This window comes from Amblyomma maculatum, chromosome 9 (genome assembly GCF_055883805.1).
Source record: "Amblyomma maculatum isolate TAMU_Amacu chromosome 9, ASM5588380v1, whole genome shotgun sequence".
Lineage (NCBI taxonomy): Eukaryota > Metazoa > Arthropoda > Arachnida > Ixodida > Ixodidae > Amblyomma > Amblyomma maculatum.
In genome coordinates, this window is record NC_139352.1 from 21,477,517 (window position 1) to 21,502,927 (window position 25,411).

At 45.8% G+C, this 25,411-nt stretch overlaps 1 protein-coding gene across 3 annotated transcripts in view; it reads left to right on the forward strand.

The window, feature by feature from the left end:
- The window catches only part of LOC146178563 (uncharacterized), a 145,058-nt gene that overhangs the window by 25,153 nt on the left and 94,494 nt on the right, over positions 1–25,411 (forward strand). Inside the window, exon 1 of one of the 3 annotated variants that reach the window (XM_084578375.1) lies at positions 5,889–6,019. The exons of the other annotated variants lie outside the window; for them this stretch is intronic. The gene's annotated coding sequence lies outside the window, so the exon portion shown is untranslated. Of the gene's footprint in view, positions 1–5,888; positions 6,020–25,411 lie in introns of those variants that run through there. 3 annotated transcript variants of the gene reach the window in all.

The window sequence follows — 25,411 nt, forward strand, 5'->3', positions numbered from 1 at the left end:
TATAAATCACATCATTCTTCGATAGGCACGGTGTGACACCCTCTGCGGACTGACACTTTCTGCGCACACCTATAAGCTCATCATTCTTAATAGTGCAGAATGTCTCGGTAGCGTGTGAGGCTTCAGTTTCCAGGATCTGATAAAGGACATGGAGGACTATATAGCGACCAGGAGGAGAGGAGCACTGGCAGCGGTATTCGCCACCTCGTTTTCAGGAAGGCTTGGGTCGCCTTAGTACAGACTGTTCTGTTGGAGCGAGGGTCGAAGTGCCAGGAGGAGCTGGGATGGAGCCTTGGATGCATCGGCAACAGGCTGGATACATCCAAGCTTTCTCGGGCTGAAGAAGTCATTATTAAGCTTTCTACTAATACTGCCTACACTCCTCACATTCTCCATGAATGGTTATAGCGCCACATCCCCCACGATCACTGCCATCGATGCCGTATGACGAGCGATTACTTAAATGCCCATACTGCCACCGTAATTGCTAACCAAACCTATTGCACCTAATATCCAGTTACTGCTCCTTTCCTCAAGTCAGGAACACCTTGGTTACCAAATATAATAAAGCTAGAGGTTCTATTGCCTTCAGTAAACTTTCTTTCGGCCTACAAAGCACAAACGAAGACTCTGATGTCTATTGTAGGCGGCCTTATACGGGCAGTACAGGGCAGGGCTTCTCACCGTACTTGTTGGGTTACTCCGGCTTTTGTATCTGACCTGTGTCTGTAGAAATTGGAGCTGAGCTATTACTTCACCGATATGTTCTTTTTACTCATCCCCCTGCTACGGTGTCAGGAATTCCTTATACAATCGACGCTGTCGCGGGCAAAAAAGACGTTCACGTGGTTACCGAGAGTAGATGTAAGCATGAAAAACATTGCAGGAAAGACGTACCATGTTGAAGGCCACCTCGTAGACGGTGTCGGCTGCAGTCGTCTGGTGAAGCGTTCAGTCGCTATTTTTTGAAGCGTAAGCACCACGAATCGGGGTGCAACTTCTGATTTCCCATTGGTTTGTCGCAATTACCTTAAGATTTAATTTTAACATCAAAACCCTTTCCTTCTATGAAAGCGCGGGTCGGGTGTCCGTCGAAATCTCTGACAGATATCATGCCTTTCCCTTCTTATAAACCAGTTTAAAAACTAAGTGTAGATATTCACGGAAAAGTGAGACAGATGTGATGCGCCTTCATTTCCCTTGAGAGCAACTTAGACAAAAATAGGAAAATATAGTGGAAATAATTGTACATCTCTCCACTTAAGCACTTATTGCTCTCTAGGTCCACTCCCACGTTGCACCTTTCCTTTACGACGTGCTGAGGCCTTCATCGAGAAGTGTGACAGATACTGCGATTCTCCTTTTTATAAACCAATTTAACAAAAAATATATATAAAAAGTCGCAGTGATAAAAGTACTGTCGTGTCTATTCTTAAGCCGAAGATTGGGCGTCCCCTTAATTCAAATTGTGCACAACTTTGCTGAACCATGCAAAACCATGCTTAATACAGGTGAACCGCGCAATAAAGGCGGGACAAGAACGAAACGAATAATAATAATAATAATAATAATAATAATAATAATAATAATAATAATAATAATAATAATAATAATAATAATAATAATAATAATAATAATAATAATAATAATAATAATAATAATAATAATAATAACAATAATAATAATAATTGGTTCACAGGAGGGGAAGGGCGCAGTATCTGTCACACTTGCTCTGTGGACACCTGAACCAACGAAACGAACTCTTGTTTTGTTGTTGTCCCGCCTTCATTGCGCTGTACCCCAGTATGAATTCATACCATCTCGCCCAAATCTCAGCTTTACTAAACATGCTTAATAGAGCTTTCATTCATATCGCTAGGTTCAAGCCATGCTTAAACCCCCATTTCTTATACTTACATGCACCAATCATATTGTTACATTAGGCGGTGCATGCATTGGTATCTGCATAAGGACGGAAGAAGAAGAATCTCGTGAGTTTTGGTGAGCACGACGTGCGAGCAGTGTCGGTTGGTGCCCGGTTGACGCTGCTGTGTTTCTGTGTGCTGTGCGCGGTGTCATCTTGGACTAATCTCTTGGCCTTACCTTGTCACGTATCAATATGGTAGGGCGTCGTTGCTATGACACGCTTGCTTCTTTTTTATCGGACGCGGCGCCAAGCTTCACGGGTCCTAAATACGCAGGAACAGTTGCGCTGCACATTCTAGAGCCGACAGTGTTTACGCATGCGCTGTTCTTAAGACGGCGCAGCAGCTATAGACACCGCGGTTGAAAGAAAGTTTCGCCCAAGTTTGTTTAGGTTCGGTTTCCTTTTCTCACTCCTATCAGGCATCAAGGTTACAGACTATGCAGCGATAGAGTGAGCTAAAAGCATTGCATGATTTCAGCGTTGCATGGTTACAGCGGCGGTCCTTGCTATACCTGCAGCTGACTGAAGGGCTGGTTCTATGTTAATGTCAGCAGTGCCCGCGATCTCCATGCAGGTGGATATTTTTAGGCGCCATATTAATTAACTGCATTTGAATTTCTAAAAGCTTTCTCTATAATTCGCGTAAACAATTCTGCTTCTAAATATATGCGGTATACTAGTTTGCACTAACGCATAATTTGTACACAAGCTGGAGGTTATATTCTACCTAAATATTCTTTTTTGATATTTCAAGTGCTTCATTCGGTACACATTTGGAGCGGTCACTATCGCGGGAATGTTGCAATGATGAAGCACGGAAGAGCTAGATGCATTGGGGTGCCGCCTGCTTCCACGTTCCACCTTTACGCAGCTGAGACAAAGTTTATACTCGAGGTTCCTCAACACGTCACAGCGCTCCAACTTGTCTCCGGTACGCTTACAGTATGGTGGATTCCCCTCGCTCATTGATTCGTAGCGAAAGATCGCGCTAGACGGTCGCCATTTTCGTCTACCGTCGCCGTAGACGCGAACAAATGGCTACAAATATAGGTCTTTACTCGTCTCTGACGTCGCAAATGTTTCTTCTTCGAGTCGTTTAGCCCGCGCCGCATCGATATTGGCTTCGTTTTGGCTGTGTGTTGCTCATTATCTTTTTTTTTGTTAATTTACTGTTGGCAAGTTTCTTGGATGCCGAAGCAAACTGACAAGGTACAGAGAGTAATCTCATTCGCTCTTTCTCTTGTTTTATCTGAAAACAACGGGTTACAGATCACGTATTGTATGTTCGGTACATCCTTTTATTCGAGCACGTATTTTCAGCTGTTTTCAGCTTCCTGGTGTGATAACAGCCGCTATCATACCAATTCCCACTAACGAAATATACTGAGGAGTGTGAGCGAACATTGTGAGCAGGAGAGATGTAAGCTAGAATTTTTAGGACCTACTCAATCTGTTTATTTCGAATATTGAAACCTCGTTAAGCTAGGGTTGTAATCAGTTCAATGGGGACATAATTTGCACAGTGGTGTTCGTAAGCATCCAAAAGGTTTTCTGTCGAAGAAATACCTTCGCCACTTCGTAATAATTTGGTGATTTAAATCAACGGCTGGATTTCCCTTCTTTTTCTTTCGCGTTATCTTTCTCTTTGGTTTTCAGTATAATCTGTGATCAAAGTCTACGGCCATTTTTTTTTTTCTCCAAGACCAGCAACAGATCGAGGAGAAAGTGCTGTCTCGAGCAATGTATTTTGCAAGGCTGATTCTTAGGCTAGTCGGTAGTGTTTTCAAGTTTCGCCGAATTTAGCGTGTTTTGATTTCGTATTTGTTTACACTTAAAGCCTATTCTGAATTGCTTATCGCTCCTCCGACGCACTTGAAGTTATGTTTGTGCAAGCAGTTGCTCCGCGTCACCTTTGACGAAACAATAAAGAACAAAGTACATTCCACAGCGCGCATTCTCATTCAATTTCCCGCAGGTTGCGCTGACTCGTGTCGCCATCTGGTAGCAGCGTCAGAAACGAGTTCCGGTCCATATGGGCGATCGCAGCAGGCGCCCGTACGGTTGTTGCATTTCAGTTTACGGGCGACGCAGCTGCGGCGACGTCGCAAAATGACAAGCGCCGTGTTTCGTTCTGTCAGACGACACGCAAAGTGACCCTTTTTAGAGTCGTGTTTTGTTGCCGTCAGCGATGGCGGCGGATGTTTTTTTTTTTTCAGCGCGGATGCTTACCCGCTCGCTTTATTTGTTTTTGAGATTGCCGCTTGGAGAGCTCTTCTAAACACGACACATAGAGAGTATACGGTGACTTCGTTTCACTGTAGAGATTCGCGAAATGGCGCAGCGCGCCGCAATTTGATACTCCATCGACGTTTTCTTGCTGTAGGTTTCTCGATTTAATGTTCAAGCAATTTTTGTTTTCGCCTCGTTTCATCTGCGTGGTGCTGTGATTTGCTTCACCGCAGTGCATGGTGGTTGAACAAGGTGCACCCTTTACAGGGTTCGTTGAAGGGACGTCGTTAAAAATGCGGGTTTTATTTATTTTTTTTTTTATTGCACAGCACAAGGACATTTCCCAAAGAACATTTCTTTTTACTACATATATGGAGCAGTGATGACGCGACATTGTCTACAAGCTATAAGTGGTTGTCAGCGCCAGATGCTACCGCTGCTGTTGAGCTTAAAGTCAAGCTAACAGAAAGGCTGAAACTTGATTCTGGTTTCCAGGGCACCTTATCACTACTTGTCAAGGCGTCAGCCGCTTTTCTCGAACAGGCTTATTTGAAGACTATGTATCCTTTGCAACCGGCTTAGAAAGGCCGGGGTATGCACGTCATGCGTGTGAGACGATAACCGAATTACAATGTGCGATAGTTTTCACGGTTACTTCGAGAAAGAAGACCTACCGTGTTGCGATGTCAATCCTGCGGTGTAGGCCCTAACCAGAAGGTCAAGTTGGTTGCTAGTTATGCGATCGCAACTTCAGGTCTCACGCTATTCTTGTGTCGGTTTAGTGCTGGTTTTTACTCTTTTCGCTGTAGCGTTTTCAATCTAACTACAATGCTAATAAGAACACGTAAATGTAGGAGGCTTATTTTGACTGTAGCTGATCTGAAACGAATCAAAAACCCTTTCAATGATGAAGAAAAAATTGTTGCGAGGCACAAGTGGGGCATGTTTTCTTTTCTTTTTTTTTTAATATGTTCCTCACCATAATTCCTTGACGAAAGGTGTCTAGACTGCTGTTTACTTTAAGGACAAGTTGAACTAATGCAACACTGTTACTACATTAACCAGCTTTGTATTGCGTAAAATTCAGAACAAATGACAATTTGGGATACTACGACTCGATAAAATAACTGAAGTTTACATGTCAGACATTTCCACGGGGCCGGAACCTTCCACACATTCCAGTGCGCGTCAACACGAAACGCACTTAAAAACGCCCTCTTACGTTTGCTGGTCACACGTCTTTTCGGACCTTGAACATCAGAGATTATGCGCCTCGTGACCGTTCACGCGAAGATCACTTCAAGAGCGGCCGACGAAGACTTCAAGTCACTTGCGGAAGATACGTTTCAAGCCAGTATTCCACGCTAAACTTGCAATATTTTTCTTGAACACCAGGAAACAACAGGCTTCTCACATCGCAGCAAGCCAACCCGCCGAGCAGCCCGGGGCTTCGATGACTGGGGCTCCGACCTAGTCTGGCAACCCTGGGTCTGATGTTCCGATCAACGCCCTCTCACGTTGCTGTAAGAAAACGGAGACGACTTAAAACGCGTGCAAGGAACGGATAGAGAAACGACGGCCCCTGAAGAAATCTGTGGCGGCGCTAGCGCTGCTAGCGTCATCGGCGTCGCCGCCAGCGCCGCGTGCGGCGGTGACAGCTGTTCTCGCGTGAGCTCGCGAGAAGAAACTGGGTGGACTGCCGGCCGCCGCAGTTTTTGTGTGCTCCCTCGCGCGCGCCGGGCGTTGCCATGGCGACCGAGCTGTCAGGGTGAGGAGCGGGGGGACCCGTGCCAGCGATGGCGTCCGACCGCCTGCGCTCCGAGCCAGGTCCGCCCTGACTTAGGCTCGCCGCCGGGGCCAGAGGTGAGTGTTCTCGTCGCTGGAGCCCCGGGGAACCCCGCGGCCCGGAATTCGAGGGCCAGCGAGCGCTGCGCGGCCAGCGCGAGCGCCGAGATCGCGAGCCAGTGTTGCGCTTTTCTCGTTCCTCTGGCCCTGCGCTCGGGAGGTTCGAGCTCGGCGACGACTCGCGGTCGCGCCGCCGACGCCGCGCCTGGCGCTGCGACGCCGCCGCGCGCACTCTCTCTTCACGCACGCACACACGCACACAGGTTCTCTTGCTCGGCCGTCGTTCCGTCTCGTATCTGCGGCGCCTACTACTATACTGCTTACACCCGGTCGGCGTTTCTCGAGCCAGCGTTTGTTTCTCATCACGTTACGTTACGTATTCTTCCTTGCCTTCCGGCTACGTCGTCGCTAGGCAAGCAGCGTGGACGAAGATACGCCGACGCAGTTATCGCGCACCTCTCGTGTGTCTCACGCCAGCGCCGTCTCCAAGTTGAAGGAGGGGGAGCCAGGTTTCGTGCGCTGCCTTGGCGTATTCGAAAAGCAGACTTCACGCCACTCGTGTTTTACTGTCGGCCCTATAGTTTTGCTGATTAAGCCGAGCGGCGACGAATAATGCGATACAACAGCTATGGAAAGCGTGGTATCTGAGCTCGCAGCCTCCACCCTCGAGATTGTATCTGTACTGCCGTCTCCTCGTTCGACGGAATGGTTTGACGCAACGTCGCCTGAGGAGGACTAACCACCACTTCATTGTACCGGAAGAGACTGCAACAAAAATCTGTGCACTGTTTCATTTTACGTTCAGTGTAACTTTACTCAGTTTTTCCCCTGTCACTCGATGGGACTGTGAAGGAATTACCTTAAGTGAGCAAAAGAAAGCTACTTGAGGGCGTTTTCTTCGAAATTGAGCTCTCTTCGCAAAACTACAGTGGTCCGCGTCGATTGGCTTGAACTCCAAAGGTTTCCCGTCCTACGATACTAGCTTGGTTCCTGTCTGCGACTGCTGTGATAATGACGGATCGGTTTGGATTCGGAACGTTCCTAACTTGCACGACGCGACTGAGATTGCCCCGCTTTACACGGGCAATATTGAGAAACCGGGAACGAAATTGCTAATTATCGACGGGAATGAACTCCTGGTTAACTGCCTAATTTGACTAGACTTCTGCGACCATAACGGTTCCGCAGTCCATCGTTGGACTGCGCACATTCCACATCTTAATTGTCTACCTGAATCCTTGTTTGATTTCCTGTGCGACATGGATGACAAGGTCTCAAGCGCAGGTCTAGTTTTGTTGCTAACGCAACCAGAACCTGTTTAGAACACTTTTACGAAGGAACTGAGATTACCACTGTTCGCGTTGGACAATGGCTATGTTGTAGTGTCCTCCGTGGTTGTACGCTTTTGTGCACAGATCCGCGTTGTCACCCGCCGTTGACTATTGAGAAACGTGATCGAGAACGGTAAACTTGTGTACATATTGCCACACTGTCGCGGGTGCAATATTCCTGACTAAACCCTACCTGCTATTGAGGTAAAAAAATGATATTCATTTATGAAAACAGTTACACCTCCGAGCATAACGTCGAAAAAGAAGAAACAGTGTATGTTTTGTGTCCCACGCATCCCACCTCGCATTTCTTTCTCGCCATTTTTCTTTCTTTTTCTTTTTATTATTTTTTTTTTTTTTGCACGCGAGCGATTTCCTTCGTACATTCAATAGCCGGCAATCTCATTCGCTGCTGAATGGTCGGAGGACATGTTTTGTTCGCCTATGCACACAAATATCCCGTCTCGTCCCCAACTCGTGTCACTCGCTTGCTCTAGTCAGGGTTGAGTTGTTGTACCTGTAGTCATGCCTTTCTATTGTACGTGACGTCGGTGCTCGAGAACGCGCACTTTCGTATCCAGGTCGTTGCAGGAATGGTTCCATCTCGTTCCGTATTTATGCCGTAGTCAGCTGCGTCGTCTGCTTGCTGTACCATTAGGTTTTGAGCGCTAGTAGCTAGTTTGTGGGCGCAAAAGGAAGCTGGTTTTCAGAGCGGTCTTTCCTTTCGGTATTGTACCTTAACTCACGCTTGCTGCTTTATTTCTGACTTCGTTGTGTTTGTGAATTCTTGCTTTTTTATCACTGCATAGAAGGATAATGATTTCCCTTACGCGCTTCCTGTTAGGGCCATCTTCGTGCCATTTCCAAATGTGTCCAGCGTTTGAGGTCAAGGATTGTAGGTAGCGCCTAATTATGATATCAGTGTGCTCCTTTTCTGGTGCATCGTCAGCGGAATGGGACATCATAAAAATTGTTGATCGCTGAATCGATCGCCATGTCTAGACTAAAGTGTGTTGTAAAAAAAATGAGCGCATTAGTTACAAGAACTCTGCTTGTTATTTCTTGTTTGTTTTTTGATATCTCAAATAGCATGCTGCGTAATGAGCTGAGGTACCATGAATATAAGTAATCGGTTTATTCGATATGCTCTATGAAATTTAGTTTCTTCGCTTTCCATGCATGACTATCAATTTTTAGATACTTCATTTGATCTTACAGAGCGTTATGTTCTCGAAGCTTATCATTTGGAAGCGTTCGAAAATAAAATAAATTCCAAATTCTCTGTGCTAAATTGAGTTGAACACATAGGAAGCTGCACTTGCAAGCGAAGTGGACACAGACACCGTAAGGATGACGGGCTTGTCAAAGAACCGCAAAGCCTTCGCAAGTCGGGCGGATAAATATTTCAATCTATATTCAATATTTCAATATAATATCCCAGTATAAATATTTCATTATTTCAATATGCACGTTTAGGAAAAGGTTGCGTACTGGTTTAGAGCCGGTTCTTGGCATTATATAACCAAATCACACCGTTACAGAAAACTGCACTGTATCAGGTTGATATGCAATATACTAGACGCATTGGAGGTCTCAAATAAACAACGTGTGGCACTTTTCTGAGAAACATTCCTGGCCAAGCTGGTCTCCAGATATTTTATTGCAGATATAGTGCTCGTCTCTTAATATAACTTTTCAGGGCATGACTAAGCACTGAGAATTTTGCCGGTATATGACTTGTCCGCGGCAAACATACGTTCTTCCGCTACTCCTTACGTTCAGTTTCAGTTCAATTGAATTGTTTATTTCCATAAAATGCATGAAGGAGGCCAAGGAAAAATCTGCATATAAGTAGCATGAGGAGCCCTCGACCCCCCTTACAAGCAACAGCACAGGAGCTATGAATGCATGATCTCTGAAGGCAATGACGGCAATGTTTTTTTTTTTTTTACGTCATGACTTTTGTAAACATAGACGCAGTAAAATAATCCGCAATGATATATCGGGGAGATAACACATTTGCAGCGAAAATAAAGATAGATTATTGCGCAGCAGAATTTTTCATTTGAAACTAATACGAAGCGCTTTTTTTTTTTTTTTATTCAATACTGCAAACCTTGTGGAGGTCTAAGTAGGGTGGGTTACATGGCAAACAAAACAACAGTCACAAATTTAACAAACATCAAAGTGAGGCGAAAGGCAATAAAGAATCGTTTTAGTCAATTACAATGCGAGGAAGAAATGAAAACTTGAATAAATCAGTTCGTTCGAAATACGGCGCCAGCGAGATAGGATGTTGGCGGCCCATAGCTAGATCTTGATTCCAAAGCGAGGAAAGAAATTGCAACCGAAAATTTTTTCTTCGTTGTTGAAGACATTGAATACCATTAACCTACGTTATTTCAGAGGGTGAGTCACACAGAGAAAACTTAGAGTAAATAAACCTTACAGATTTTCTCTCTACCTTTTCTAGACGGGTTATATTTTGTTTAGTAAATTTGTTCCAGACAACACAGTTAGGTCTAATAAGTGAATTGTAAGCAAGTAGTTTTACGCTAGAGGGAGAATTTTTAGGCTTATATCTTAAAAAGTCTAGTTTACGTAATCCGGAAGAGCAGATGTTATCTATACGTAAATTCCACAATAAAGTATCAGTAAACGTGGCACCCAAATACTTGTATTTAGCCTCTTCCAACAAAGGTGACGAACCTAGCCTGTAGTTAAAAGGAAGCGGAGCTTTTTTGCGAGAGAAGCGAAGAACGACAAGATATTAATTTAATGCAACGTGAAAAAGCGCTGTACATTAATTTCTTACCGTAGAAGATTAGAGAAGGGAGTTGAACGTTTGGCCTCCCTTTGGGAATATTTGACTTCGAAACTAAAGTTAGGTATTTTACGCATACCGAGTCTTCGAACATGGTCCGCTATGAACATTTCAGGGCCTGATTCTTTTATATTGGATTGGCTTAAGAGCGCGATAACTATTTTAGGTGCGGGCTCCGTCCCATTTTCTTTTAGCACGAAAGCGTTCAAGGTAGCCTTCTTTGGCGAAAAAAATTGACATGCGGTGATCGCAAAATCACAGCATGTCTGTGGCAGGTGGTATTCGGCAGGTGGCATGGCCTGACACTGATTGGTCGGAGAGTTGCGTGACGTCACAAGACCACATGAAATGTCCGAGTTTGCAGTAACTGGCAACACCGTTAGCTTTTGTGAGACTGATATGGGGAGGGGGGTGGGTGTAACTGTGAAGAGGAATGGGAAAATGGGGACTGATGAGAAATGGAAATTAAGTCCGGTACCATTGGATCCCGTGTCTGATGTTATGATGCTTGGCCACCACGCAGGCAGTTTCGTACGGCATCGATAAGGCAGCTATTTATGTCAGGTGGCTGGCACATAATGTGACAGGTTAGCATAACTATACGCTAACAAGTATAAGAGAGATAACAGAGGAAGAAGTTTAAAGATTTGTGATTAAGCTAGCAGCAATGTGGGTGTGCACACGAAACAGGATCCGCAGAGGGCTTCGCAGACAGGATCAGTTAACGTTGTCGTGTATACTCTTAAAGGAAGAGCTTAAGTTTCCCTGAATTTTTTTTTATTTTACTCTTCTTCACGAAGAGCCCGACATTCGAGACAAAATAGATTTTTTTTTTTTTTACATTCTGGACTTCCCACTAGCAATTCCAGGCCTTTGTTCGTGTCATGAGGGAATGCGTTTTACGCGCGTATAAAAAAAAATGAATGAATGAATGAATGAATGAATGAATGAATGAATGAATGAATGAATGAATGAATGAATGAATGAATGAATGAATGAATGAATGAATGGAAAGGTCTCGAGGGCAGCAAAAAAAAACTCGGTTTGCTCGACGCCGTGTTGACTCATATGTGGTAAACACATGACAACTGGCAGAGAGAATACGCCAAGCTGATGTACTCGCGGCGCTGGCGTAGTGGTTACGGCGTTCGGCTATTGCGCCCAAGGACGCGGTATCGAAACCCTCATTCCAATGGAGGCCAAAAGCAAAGCGCCCATGTGCTGTGTGACATTGTGCAGTGCAAAGAAGCCACAAGCGGTGGAAAGTTCCGAAGTCCTTCACTACGGCTTCCATCATAACCCGAGTCTCTTTGAGACGTCAAATTCCATAAACCAAACCATATCAACTACAAACTGATTTACGTTGTCCGCTGGACAGCTGATTGGCTATTTCACTTAAATGCTTATTTAAATTTAAGTTGTTCATTCAGATGTACGAAATATACATTAGGACTTTGGTTGGTTAACAGCTGAAAATATTGACGGGGTGAATTTTTTTTTATACTTCTTCAAAAGCACGCTCATTTAAAAAGGAAAACCGGCAACAGTGCTGCTCTAATTCTGAGCGTGAATATACAGGTGTCCGCTGCAACACCCGCAACATTTTGCTCCCGTGCTTCTCACACGGGGCTAGTGCACTGACACATGCACTGTAGATGCTTATGTAGTCTTTTCATGATTGTCATGTTCGTTTACATTAGCTAGTCAGACACGTGACGACAACTAAATTTATTAGTACTGGAACCACCACATATGTTGTTTTATTTTGACGTTTTCTCCCTGTACCGTCAGCATGACAAGCATACAATAGGTCGTTTTTTGTCGCCCCTTTTCCTCCGGCTAGGACTCTGTCTCCTAATTGCTTATTATTTCTACGGTTTTACGTCATCACCTACTTATTCCCTTATTCCAATACTAGTTATACCTCGTATATTGGCACGTCTGCCAACATCTTGGTATCGTTAGGATTCCTCGGTCAGAAAAGCCAGGACTGTGGCTATTTGATATATTACGTTACGTTTGAAAACCGCTAGCTTGCAATCGGAGGCGGCATTAGGGCCCAGAATGCTTTTGTGGATCTTCAACTTAACCATGCACCTGTTGACAAGCTAGCGCTATCTAGAATGGAAGACGATGCGGTATTTCGCCGTGAAAAAGTCTGAAAATAACACACTATAATTGACCATCATCGTATTTTATAGCGAATTTAGGAATCGATATAAAACTGAACGCTTAAGAATTCCGTGAGTAGAAATTTTGACGTTGTGTTCGGTACCCTTAAGAGGTGAAGGTGTGATGGCTGTATGGAATACGATAAGCCGTTCGGAATACGGATCGTCGTTTGGAGTGCGGGAGGCTGGAGTGGCTCCGGAATTCACATTGGCTTTCGATATTCGCGTCTCAGTAGGCAAGAGCATGCGATTTCATTTCTGCTTCCGCCCACAGCTAGGAAGCGTGTGGCGCTTAGGACCCAACACGAACGACTTTGACGTGAAACCAGAAGCTTCCTGAGATAAATACTAGGCCCAGGCGTTAGACACGAAAATAGCTATCTCAGTTTTCTTTTCCCTGCAGCAGTTTGGATACTTCGGAAACGAAGCAAATGTGAGCAAAGGTTTGTCCCTAAATTTTATCGAAACTCTTAAAAATTCTTTTTTCGTCCTGTTTCGCTCTTGAAATTTACAGAATTGCACTTAGCTTCGATTAGAAGCTTAATGGCGAAAGCTAGTCCTCCTCCTTTTCCTCTACCTCTATATTGCGTGTTTGTTTACTTGTTATAATTTCTTTCTTTCTTTCTATTTTTTTCTTTGGCTTCGTTGTCAGCGACATAGACACCTCAGGACTCCTATCCTCGACATGATAGACTGAAATGACTTACGTGGCCTCACGGGGCTTTTTACAGGGACTAGGCTTAACTAACAGAGCAGGGAAATTATGCCGACGTCAGACCCTATTGCGACGTCCGGCGGACACATCTCGCGGACGCATAATTTTCACCATGAAAGGCTTTCACCCTATAATTCGTGCAAAAGGGGAAATTCACCAACTAAAGCGTCGCTGTGCCCCGGGGGGTTCATGAGCCAAGTAAAAATTATTTGCTGGTAGCAGAGGCCGTTCAGCCTTGCTCTAAAATTTTGCTTGATACCTGCTGCGCTTATTTCAAATCTGCGGCCTTAAAGCGGCTTGCACAACTTTATTATTATTATTATTTTTCTCGCTGCTATCGCTTCTCGACGACCAGAAGCCAGCTGCTGACCTGATTCCTTCAGCGCCGCAAATGACAGGTGTCACTGGGATTAGACCGGCAGCAGGGAAAGGAGGCCGACCAAGCGCGGTCATGCGCGAGCGCTCGCTAAGCAAGCAGTAATGAAATTACGATGGTGGAGCAAACATACGCGATGTTTGTTTAACTCGACACGAGCTGTTTATACAAAACAGTTGAAGGAACGTCCAATCCACGTGACGCGTGTCTCCGTAGCTGTTAAGAGGGCAGTGTACGCTCTCAGGGAGTCATGGTCATGTGTAAGAGTGGTTTAAGAGGTCATATCACCCGTCAGATGGGTCAAGCCTGCTGACAATTAATGGGTCATGTTTTGAACGGTGGAATCCGCGCTCACCTGACCGAAATAAGTAGCTGTGTGGGTTTGCTTTATGTTGGCTTCAACAGACGAGTACCGTCACCGTAAGTTCGCGTCGATATTTCATTGAACCATAGATCTCATTGCAACGTAATAATGTTTTTGATCGAACATGTTCTAAATAACTTTTGACTCGCTCATTCAATGCAACATCTGAACAGAACAAAATGAAACACATTGAAGTTAAGGCAATGTTTGTTGTCTCTATATTCTAGCTGAAGTTGCAGCTGTTTCCGACTTGTTACAAAAGAATAGGCGTCTCACCTCCCGTTCATCACTAGAGTATCTGGCTTTTATTTTTTTGCATCAGTTACAGCTTGCTGCAGAAATTCGCGACATGCTTGTGCCCGAAATAAAACAAGAAATCATAGCTGTGCGGATTGTCCCAGCTCACCCGGTATACATATGATGGAATAAACACGTCCAAATCATTTTTACAAGGGTTTCGAGCATTCGATTTGCGTGACTGCGAGGGAGAAAAATATATCTGCTTCAATGGCATTGCGCCCCGGTCCGCATCTATTTTTTTAAGCGATGGAGTGAACTGGGTTAAATGGAGGGCTTTGGGAGAGGCCTTTGCCTTGCATTTGGTGTAATCAGGCTGACGATAATGATGATGGTGGTGGTGGAAACATGTCACATTCACATCAACTTGAAAGGCAAGAATCTTTTCCGCTTTACATAAGTGTATACATCCAGACGAGTACCCCGAGTGCTGCATTAGATGTCTCGAAACTAATCATTGCGGGCTGTAAACTTTTGACGGAGAATGTATATCACCGCTGGTTTGGAGAGAGATTGGAGGATGAAGCGATTTAAGAGTTGATGTGCTACCGCGAAAGAAACACATTTGGCGACTTTAGTGTGAGTGCAACCTCTTGAAAGTACATCATTTAGCAAAAAAAAAAAAAAGAAAAAAAAAAGAAAGAAAGAAAGGAAGAAAGAAAGAAGTTCAGGAGGCTAGACTTGTTTAAAGAAATTCTCGTAAATTCTATGAAATGTTTGGAGCTCATTGCTACCATAAAGGGAGGGGTAGTTTAGACATCAATACAGTAATTTTGTTCTTCTAATCCTCGAAAAGAACAGCGTTGCTTTATCCAATAATTATGAAATAATCGCGAACTTCATGGTCTACCTATCTGAAAAAAAGTCCATATGAAAGCGATTGATACGTCATACTGAGCGTATCCTGCAACTTTGGATTTAAAGACTCAGAGTAGGGCAGTTTAGGATGGATTTATTTTTTAACATCTATCTTTAGAGTTCCAAATTTTTCCTGAATATGATTTAGGTACTCGCATTCATCTGCCGCATTTAATATAGCCAGAAAGGCCCGGTTGCCGAGACCAGGCAATGAGCGGCTATGCTCGATTTCTGCGGACGTTGCCGTCACGCATTTCTTCCATGAAACAGAACAGTGTCAGAGCGAAACCGGTAATTTATTTTACCTTTACCTCTTCTTCACAGAAGTATAACACAAAAAAGAAACGTACACATAATTCTTTACTGAGCCCCCTGCTCTTTTCTCCGTGGTGAGTGCTTTGGTCTTGCCCAGCTCATCGATGCCTTGATCGTCCCAGACCGTTGCATTGACTCCTTTTCTCTTCCTGCCACTCTCTTACTTCGCCTGAGTCTACTGCTTCCGCTGCTGCCGGTCTTTCCTGGTTCTCTCACTAAAAGGTGGCAAATTCTGCCCTGCTCTCTTCTTAACTCATGTGAGGTGCACAATCTCTTTCTTCCTGTGAGGCCCATTTGAAAGTGGTCTTTAGCTTTTGGTTGGAGACTAAGAAAGCATCCGTAAAACGTCCTGTGCCGCGTACCTCCACGCATTGGCTGTCGATGGAAATCCCGATGAAGTACCGCTGCACCTAATGTCACCGGGTTAACTGGAGATACAGGGGAGAACCCTTTGCACTGCAGTGGATGTAGTCCGGCTGATTACGAAAGTGCTGATGCTTGATAACTGTGCAAGGTTCATATTTGAACAAGCTGTGGCGCGTGTATAATAGCTCAAGTCAGTTTTTTTTTTTCCATGCCATCAACTCTATTTTGCGGCAAGTATCGCGGCCACAGTTCGCAAACCCAGCACGTGAACGAGTTCGCTAACCGCGTCTTCTAAGAGCGCGCAAAAATGAATTTTCTCGTTGTGAATGCACATTTCTCACTTTCTATTTTGAACCCAGAGTTGATGCTTAGAGACCGCCTGACTGGGGCAGTATTCCGAGTTGGCGTCGGACTCGTTATCGAAAGTGCCGCCATCTCCCCGACCTCGAGTCATCACACCGGAACCGAAAGTGGTACCGACATCCGGTTCCGGTGTTTCCATCATTCAGGTCAGGGAGATAGCGGCGCTTTCGATAATGACACACGCTAGTGTTATGTGCGCGAAACCGACGCACAGCCACACCGCCTCCTAGCAAATGGACGCTCGGCCGCTCCAGTTACAATGCCTCCTTGCACGCACGAGCCAGCCGCTTCGGAGAGACCAGCAGGGGTCCCCGCGACGAGGACGACGCGCGGGCCAAGGAAACCTGAGCCGTACGTTCCTTGGAACTCGACCGTCCTCGGACCGTGTGCACGACCAAGACACGAGAAGCAGTGCTTTCTTTACAAGCGCTCGCGTTCTTTCTTTCCCTCTCTTCTCCTCTCTTCTAAAGCACAATAAATGCAGTCTCTACCCAGCAACCGAACTGAGAGGTTCCTCGCTCACGGGGCTCGCACGCCCCGAACATAATAGCTAAGATTACGGACCCTGTTGTACTGTCATGAATATATCCTAAGACATTTGAGATATACCACCAGTCTTCTGTAGATTGTGACATTGTGGCGTGAGGCGGGCTGTCGTCGAATATGATTTATTGCATGACGTGCAGACTGAATCACGAAAACACAGCAAACTGATACGCAAAGAAACTTAAAATTGACATCGGTACTGACCAAATATCTAGTAGCTGCCAAATAGTTTTTTTCAGTGCCTATTCGTTCTGCACACACACACAAATACACACACACACACACATTCACACACACACACACACACACACACACACACACACACACACACACACACACACACACACACACACACACACACACACACACACACACACACACACACACACACACACACACACACACACACACACACACACACACACACACACACACACACACACACACACACACACACACACACACACGTTTTGATTCTGTCGTTGCATATATCCTCACACCCACCACAAACGGGTCAAATGAGGTAGTGCAGAGTAGGGCTTAACCCCGGATAGACGCTTGGCCAGCGTCACGACGCTTTAACCCGTCGTTTGCCGGCTCCCTAATAAAGTTATACATAGACATAAAAGCGCAAGAGAACAGGTTTATATTTCAAATTTACTTTCACAAAGAATTGGGGCGCATAGCGTTTTTGTTTTTTTTTAACGGCTTTACTAAACGAACGCGGCATGAAAAATTGTGGCCCTGAAAAAAAAAAGTTGAAATACTGTGGTTAAAACCCTAATTATCTTTATTCAAAAGGGAACTTAATAGCGAGCAAGGCAAAATAACCCCAAAATAGCTGCGATTTTCATCTGCTGACCAAACGGGTGTTTAATGTGCCTCAACGTGTTGCAGAGTACAAGACCTACCATGGGCCCTTAACTCTAACCCACATGTACTCTACTCTGCAATCCAAATTGACAGCAACATTGGTGTAAAAAATGGAGGAAATTCGGGTGTGTTGGTACCGATCGATAATGCTGTAGCATCACGAGAAAAAACATGCAGAAGGAGAAACGGATAGGACGTAGTGCTCGCTGTCAAAGTAAAAAAGAAAAAGATACAAAAGGGCACAACCTTTTCAGTTCATATATACAGCATTTGGTCTTGTTCATTTCTTCTTCAGCGTGTTTATTCCTGTGGCGCTACAACATTATGGAAATGTAGGCGAAGACAGAACACCAACAAAAACAAACAAACAAACAAACGACGTTGTGGCTCCCGCACAGGCGCCCTTTTCAAGTACTTTTTTTCTTTGATCGGTATTTCTTCACCTTCGTCTCCATCCCCGATCATGCAGATTTCCCCTCTATTTTGGAAATAATCGTATGCACGTGTAGATGGCCGGGGTGGCTGTTCCTGGCCCTACGGGGTGGGACGGTAGGTCAACGCCGCCTGCGGCGGGGGCTAGCCAGGCACTGAATTTTTATCTGTTGTAGGCCGTCATTGCACCCGCCACCGCTTAGGGAGTGGAAGACGGCTGTTGCCGCGCGTCTTTCTCTCCCACTTCTTTTAGAGCGCAGATCTTTGGGGTTTCGCGGCGAACCCGACCTCGGCGGCTGCTTTTCATTTGAGGCGAAACGAAGAGGCGTCCGTGCGCTGTGCGATGTCAGCGCACGTTAAAGATCCCCAGGTGGTCGAAATTACTCCGTAGCCCTCCACTACGGCTCCCCTTTCTCTCTTTCCCCTTTCACTCCCATCTTCTTCCCTTCCCTTATGGCGCGGTTGCGGTGTCCACAGAAAACAAGTGTGACAGTTACCGCGCCTTTCCCTTCCTATAAATAAATCAGTTTAAATCAGTTTCGCGGCGGCGGCGGCGGCGGCGTCGTCGGCCTCGCAACCACTTCCGCCCCCCTTTCAGTCCCCCAGTTCGAGCCGGCGCTTCGGCAACCGGAGCCTTGCAGGAAGAGGGGGGAGGGGGGGGGGGTACACTCAGCGGCGAACGATGGGGGCAGGAACGCGCGCACCAACCGGAGAACACAAGAAAAGGGGGGGGGGGGGGGGGTTGCCGGAGGCAGCGATAGCAGCGACTGACTGATGCCGCTGATGCCGCTGGCGAGTTGACAACGTGCTGCGTAGATTGATTGGTTTACAGGAAGGGAAAGGCACGGTAACTGTCATTTGTTTCCTGAGGGCACCTCAACCGCGCCGTAAGGGAATGGAGGAAGGTGGGAGTGAAAGTGGAAAGAGAGAAAGAGGAGCCGTAGTGGAGGGCTTCGAAGTAATTTCGACCGCCTGGGGATCTTTAACGTGCGCTGACATCGCACAGCACGGACGCTTCTTCGTTTTTCCTCCATCGAAACGCAGCCGACGAGGTCGGGATCGAACCCGGGTAGCCCGGCACAGTAGTGGGCCTCTTACCACTGCATCACCGCGGCGAGGCCCACGAAAAGTGTATTCATGGATATTGAAACGTAACGTTCTGCATACTCGTGGCTCAGGAATTTTACTTTCTACAACATAGCATTACTCTGTGCTTTATCGTAACGTACTGTAAGGCATAAAGAGCCTGCATATATTACGCATAGTGACTACTCATAGTCATTATAATGCCTTCGCGTTCTCAAACGTATATAGCAGTCTTGTGTGCTGAATTTTTATTACCGATTTCCAAAATATGAGCTATCCTTTTCCCTTCGCTCACTATACTGTATATATTGCATACATACATACATACATACATACATACATACATACATACATACATACATACATACATACATACATACATACATACATACATACATACATACATACATACATACATACATACATACATACATACATACATACATACATACATACATACATACATACATACATACATACATACATACATACATACATACATACATACAAATGGTGCATTATGTATTCGTTTCACGACCAATTTTCTCTCAGGAAGATGCATTTATTCCGAGTGCAGTCAGTGCAGTTCCCGTTTTTTCCGTTATATAGATCGAGACCTTCTAGACGCTACATCCGTACAGTGAAATATCATTAAGCAGCGAGCCTCCTGTGGAATGTATAAGAAATACTAGATTGGCTGACTTTGGTATAATACATGATTATCCGAATAGAGCACATGTGAACCCGGCTAGTGTTGCACAAAGGCAGCGCCAACTACATGAAACGCCCTACCCTAGATTCCAAGGAATATCCTGTATCGACCCACTGTAGATCCTCATTTCGACACGCCAGATTTGATTTCACTGTCTCTTGTGCAGCTGCCCCCGCACTCAGTGATGCCCCGGTATCTTCGAGAGGCAGTCAGCTGGAACGGTGATTACGTCATGAGTGGCACTGCTGCAAGCTGAGAACCCCAACTGGCGAGTGTAACGTTGGTGCAAACGATTAGTGGCATGTGCATTTGACCCGCTGCGGGTTGTTAACGCGAGACGAGTACTGCTGGAGTGACACCGCTTTTGCGAGGAAATGTTGACTGTGTTGAAACAGTTGCCTCACACCGCCCCGAATAGCGAGGAAGAACACTGCGATGAAAAGCTGCCGTCGAGGAGCCCCTTTGTTACGGGGAGTCGGCCTTACTAAGCATTCACAGTGCGTGAGGATGTAAGAGCAGTTACTGTTGAGATTTCGTTTACGAAACAACCGCTCTAACTTAGTCTGCCTGCTCTTCTTGGTTAGATAACTAGGGGTGGTAAGTGTAGAGGATGGTTCACAGAAGGTCAGCAAAGACTCTAATCTGTAAGACTATTCTCGAATAATAAAAGTCGCGCACATGATGAGGGCATTTTTTGAAACGAAATTAACTCCTTTTTCGGATATACCTCATCCGGACAACAGAGGCGACATGTCAGCCTGCTGCATGTGCCGCCATCACGCGACATTCAGCTCACTCAGCGCTGAACTGCTCAGCGCTATACTTAAAGCGCGAATACTGTACAGGAAGAAAAGTTGTCAGGACGAGACTCGTAAATTCGTACTCCCTACTTAAGAGGTGCCGCCACGCAGTTCCAGAAGCTAACCACCTTTCATACTCGGATTGGCGTAGTCAGCTGCATAGCTGATAGCATTAAAAACAGTTTTGATGCGGGCCGGGAGCGAGGAGAAGCTTTTAGGTTTAGCCACAAACCTTTCAATCGTTGCTGTGCCGAAGGAATTTCTGAATTTAGAGCACGCGTTGATGCGTGACTTTTTATATTCATCCTTTCTTTTTTATTCACTGTATCTCCAGATAGAACCCATGCGGAATGAAAATACACTTTCATCGCTTTGGCATGCGACAGTGCGTTTTGAGCCCTTCCGTTCAATTAAAGACCAACGGTTATTCCAGGGGCTCGCCGCCGTGACGCCATCGGTGCACCGCTGCAGGCCACGGTCGCCGTGTTCGAGTTTTCCGCCGGGTTCTGTCCGCCGTCATCATCGACTTCGGTCGCGGCCGCTATAGACTCGAGACTAAATATCGGCTTTTTATAGTTTTTGTTTTTAATTTGTTCTCTCTTTTTGGCGTTAACATGTCGTTGCGGCGACGGCGGCAGCAGGGGCCACTGCTCTCTAGCGGTTGCTTCTTCTCATGGGGAAAAAGGGAGGAGGTACGGGGAAGAAAAGGGGGAAAGGAAAAGTTTGGGGAAGAGCGTCTTCTGCGGCCTGCCGGCCGTTTATTTGGAGGAGGGGAAGAAAGGGCGGCATTGGGGAAAAGGGGAAGGAGGCAGAGGAGAAGGGCGCGCAGGTCCTCGCGCGAGAGAGCGTCCTCGCGCGCCGCATTGATTGCCGTTGCGAGTGTTCGTGCGCGTGTCTGTGAGTGTCTGTCCGCGCGCGCGCGCGCTCAGCGCGACTTGCGTGTTGTAGTAGCGGCTGCAGCAACAGAAGCAGCAACGGCGGCACAAGAGCGCTTGTGGTGGCGGCAGCGCGGCTGCTCGTTCGTTTTGCCGCGGGCGCTGGCCAGAGAGCGCTGCGCTACCACCGCTGCTCTGAGACAGCGGCTTCTTCTCCCTCTTGTTCCCCATTTCGCTCTTTGTCTTCTCTCTTCCATTTTTTTGTTCTTATTCCATTTACGCGCTGCAATTTGGCTTCTTCGCCCGTTGTCTTTTGCTCCTAGTCGACAAGGTTGTTTTACGGTTGAACGTGGTATCGCTTCGAGTCGGGCGCTCGCACGCCCTGTGCGCCTCCGCGTTCTTTAGTTTCCCCAATCTTCCCGATCCGCCTTCTCTCCCTCGCACCTATATGTCCTTATCGCTGCCGACTATTTGACCCCCACCAGCATCAACGGCACGGTGGCTTCTGCACATTGTTGTGCACGTCTCTCGACGTGAGAGTTGCTCTCGGGTCTGGAACCCATAGTCGTTGGAAAGGAAGAAAAATAGAGGCAAGTGTGCCCTTCAGAGCTTATACGTGCACTGGCTCTACCCGTTTCGCGGCGCGCTGAGTAAGATTACTATTAGTATACTTTTGGCCTCTCTGTTCTTTTCTAACTTTTTTTAGACTGTTGCGCCTTCATGTTGGAGCATCTTTGGACGTAACTGTGCCTAAGTCAAACTTAATATTGAGTCCACTTCCGGTATAGCTTGCCTCGTAACCCACAGTGCAGTTTTGGTACATAAAAAGCCATCAACCAATAATCGCACCTTCTGCTACTTTCTCTTTACCTAACCTTGCCGTCTTCCTGTGTGCATCACAACCGACCCAAAGAGAAACAACTACTGCTAATGCTAAATTAAATATATTGTGCGGCTTTCCTAATTGGGAGAGTTCAAAACTTTCATTGTCTCATCTGCCTGCTGAATCTGGAACATTATATGTTGCGGTTTATCCAGAAGCTGCAATACACTGTTTGGTTCAGCATAGGTAATTATAACTTAAGCGGAGATTTGAAAAAGTTGCCCTTATGTGTGGAACCTTCTTCTGGATACGCGGACCGATGTTCTAGTTCATCGAAAGAATGATTAATGCGGATCAAGGTTCCATACAATCGTATCTGGAACAGAGTTCCACTGAGTTTAACGCAGTGAGTTTTTTGTAAATTGGAACTCGCCTAATCCAACTTTCGATTTACTCAATCTGGCGCTCGCCGGCTATGGCAGTATAAAATTAGCCTCTCTTTTTCGAACTCGCTATTTATGGCCCCTCCCCGAGTTTGAGACGTCCAGTGTCAACCACATAGTGAAACTTCGCCGGTTGTTCACGGGTGCGATGTGCTTAAATGTGTTTGACATGTTCCCGCGTCTTCTGTACGGACATGCCTGAGATACATTTAACCGGTCGCGGATGCCTGCAAGACAGTTAAAATCAGGTTGCCCCCTGTGGCCGCGGAGCTTCTGCGCGAGAGAGGTGGACTGTATTAGCGCCGATAATGCCGTTGAGTGCATGGGAGGTGTCTAATAAAAACTTAATGGTGTTATTGTCGTGTTCGTGTGGGGTTCATATTTTGCTGTTTGTATTTGCGCTTTTGTCAATACCTGTGCTGTTGTAAAATCTGCCGCTGTGGTTGTTGCCTTCAGCATGTATGAGGTCTTATGTTCCGCTGTATAATTGCGGATTTCGTATAACGCTCAGCCGTTGCTAAATCAAAGGTGGTTGCAAATCTATTGACCTTATCCTGACAGCTTTTCTTCCTAAAAAATCCCTGTATGTAATTCTTATTTCAATAGCAAAATCATGAAATATTAGTTGCAATATATCATTTAAAAGCCACATTAGATCGTTTTTATGAGCGTAATGGAAAATGAGGAATTTTTTTTATTTAAATAAAAAAACTAAAAAAAAACTGCACTCTTTTTTCAGACTTGTGAGAAACCAATACGAACATTTAATGTGTATACCACAAATTGAAAACTCGCGCTTGTGGAGGAATTAATTGCTCTTCTGTACCGCTTAAGTACAGCCAATATAAATCATTCCTTGGTCTTAAGAATCAATGGAAATGTGGTTTGTACGTTGGTGTTGCTCTGATTATAGGGAATAGCAGAAGCAGTGCGACCGTGATGGCCTCCATCACGGTCGCACTCTCCTGTGTCTTCTGCTATTCGAATGGCTGCTACATTGAGCTTCTACCCGGCGATAATATTTTTTTTTCTTATAGAATATGGATAAAAATAGCCGCTTCGTTCGGCCGACATCACTCCAGTGTTCATTGCGGGAACTGGTTTTTTTACTCGACAAAACTTCCTGGTAGATCCACAAATCATAGCCTTTCATTTTAACAGAAGCTATGCCAGAAAAATCTCGCACTTCCCGTGAAAATTCAACCGTACTCTGTACTTCATAAAAACTCCGCACGAGTAGATGGAGTAAAAGGCTTTCATGAGTGAACTTAATTCCTCTCGGTAGTTTCCTGTCCAGAACTATGGTATACAGCACGACCATTCACTCCCTCACCACCTAAATTGTAGACGTCGCGCGCGGAAGTCCACTCTAAAGAAATTGTTATTCGAGGATGTATAGTGACCGGGCGTAGAGCAATTACAACGTAAATAAGCCAGTTTTTGTGTAGATGTCTTTTTGTTTCATTCACTTGTACTTGTGAATTGCATTTGGGAACATCCTTTGTTATATATATATATATATATATATATATATATATATATATATATATATATATATATATATATATATATATATATATATATATTTGTTTGTTTTTTTTGTGTTTTTTTTTGAGCTCGCGCACGACGTCGGAAACTGTTTGGGTAATGGGCCGGTGCAGCGCTTGGAATACAAACCCCTCGCTGAGCAACGTAACGACGATAACTAAAACAACGTGCACGTCATAAAAAGAAAAAAAGAAAAATGTGCGGTTCCTTGTGTCGACGCAGAATACTGGAGGTCTGCTTGAACAGCAACACTCGCCTTTATGCGTCCTCCTTTTTCACTCCCTACTCTTCTCTCCGTTCTATTCGCTCGTCGTGCTGTTGTGTTCGCGGGTCCGTAAAGTCTTGCCAGTCTTGCTACTCCTGCTGCTACTAGTACTACTAAAACCGCTGCTACTACGCTCATCGTGTAGTCGTTTCTTGCTTCTCCGGCTGTTTGCTCTGCTTTCTTTCCTTTCTTTCTTTTTTACCTTTTGCGAACCGACGGCAAGAGAGGCGCTGTGACAGAAACACGCTCATCAGTTTCCGGGCCCGCAGCGCTTCCTAATCCCCGGATCAGGTGTTGGTGGCGGTGGCGCGGTTTCTGCCGTTAGGCGACGCGACGGTCGCGACGGCGATCTGTCACCGCTTTGCGTCGCGCGCACAGGAAGTGGGGAAGAAAGAGAAGGGGGGGGGGGGGAGGCGTGGATGGAGGAGATTCTACTGCGCATGCGCCCTGTGCTGTGGCGTGGAGGTTGTGTCAACTCTCTTCAGACCTATCACGGCAGAACGGCGATTATTTTCTTGCCGAGAGGGGCGGAAGATTAACTCCTCATTACGCCGACAAGCGTTTAAGTTTCTTTAAGAATAGTCGTGTCCTTTGAAACGCTTTGATCTTTAAGCAGTGTTGAAGGATCGCAGCTCACAACTTTTATGGTTGCAGTTCTCATCATGGGGCATCGGCCAGAATCGCGCGGCCGGAGAATGTGGATGTTGTTGTGGCTGTAGGAAGAAGGAAAAGAAAGTGCATGGGCCTGCTACTGGCTCTGTAGCTGAGCCGCCTCCGCTGCCTCGTGCGGACAGAAGAGAGAAAGTAGAGAAGAAAGAAAAAGAAAAGGGAAAGACGCGCGCCGCAACAGCTGTCGTCCACCACCTAAGCGGTGGCGGGTGCAATGACGGCCTACAACAGATAAAAATTCGGTGGCTGGCTAGCCCCTGCCGCAAGCGGCGTTGACCTACCGTCCTAGCCCCGTAGGGCCAGGAACAGCCACCCTTCACTACCTTCCTCTACCCCTCGAGAATGAGAATGTGCCGTC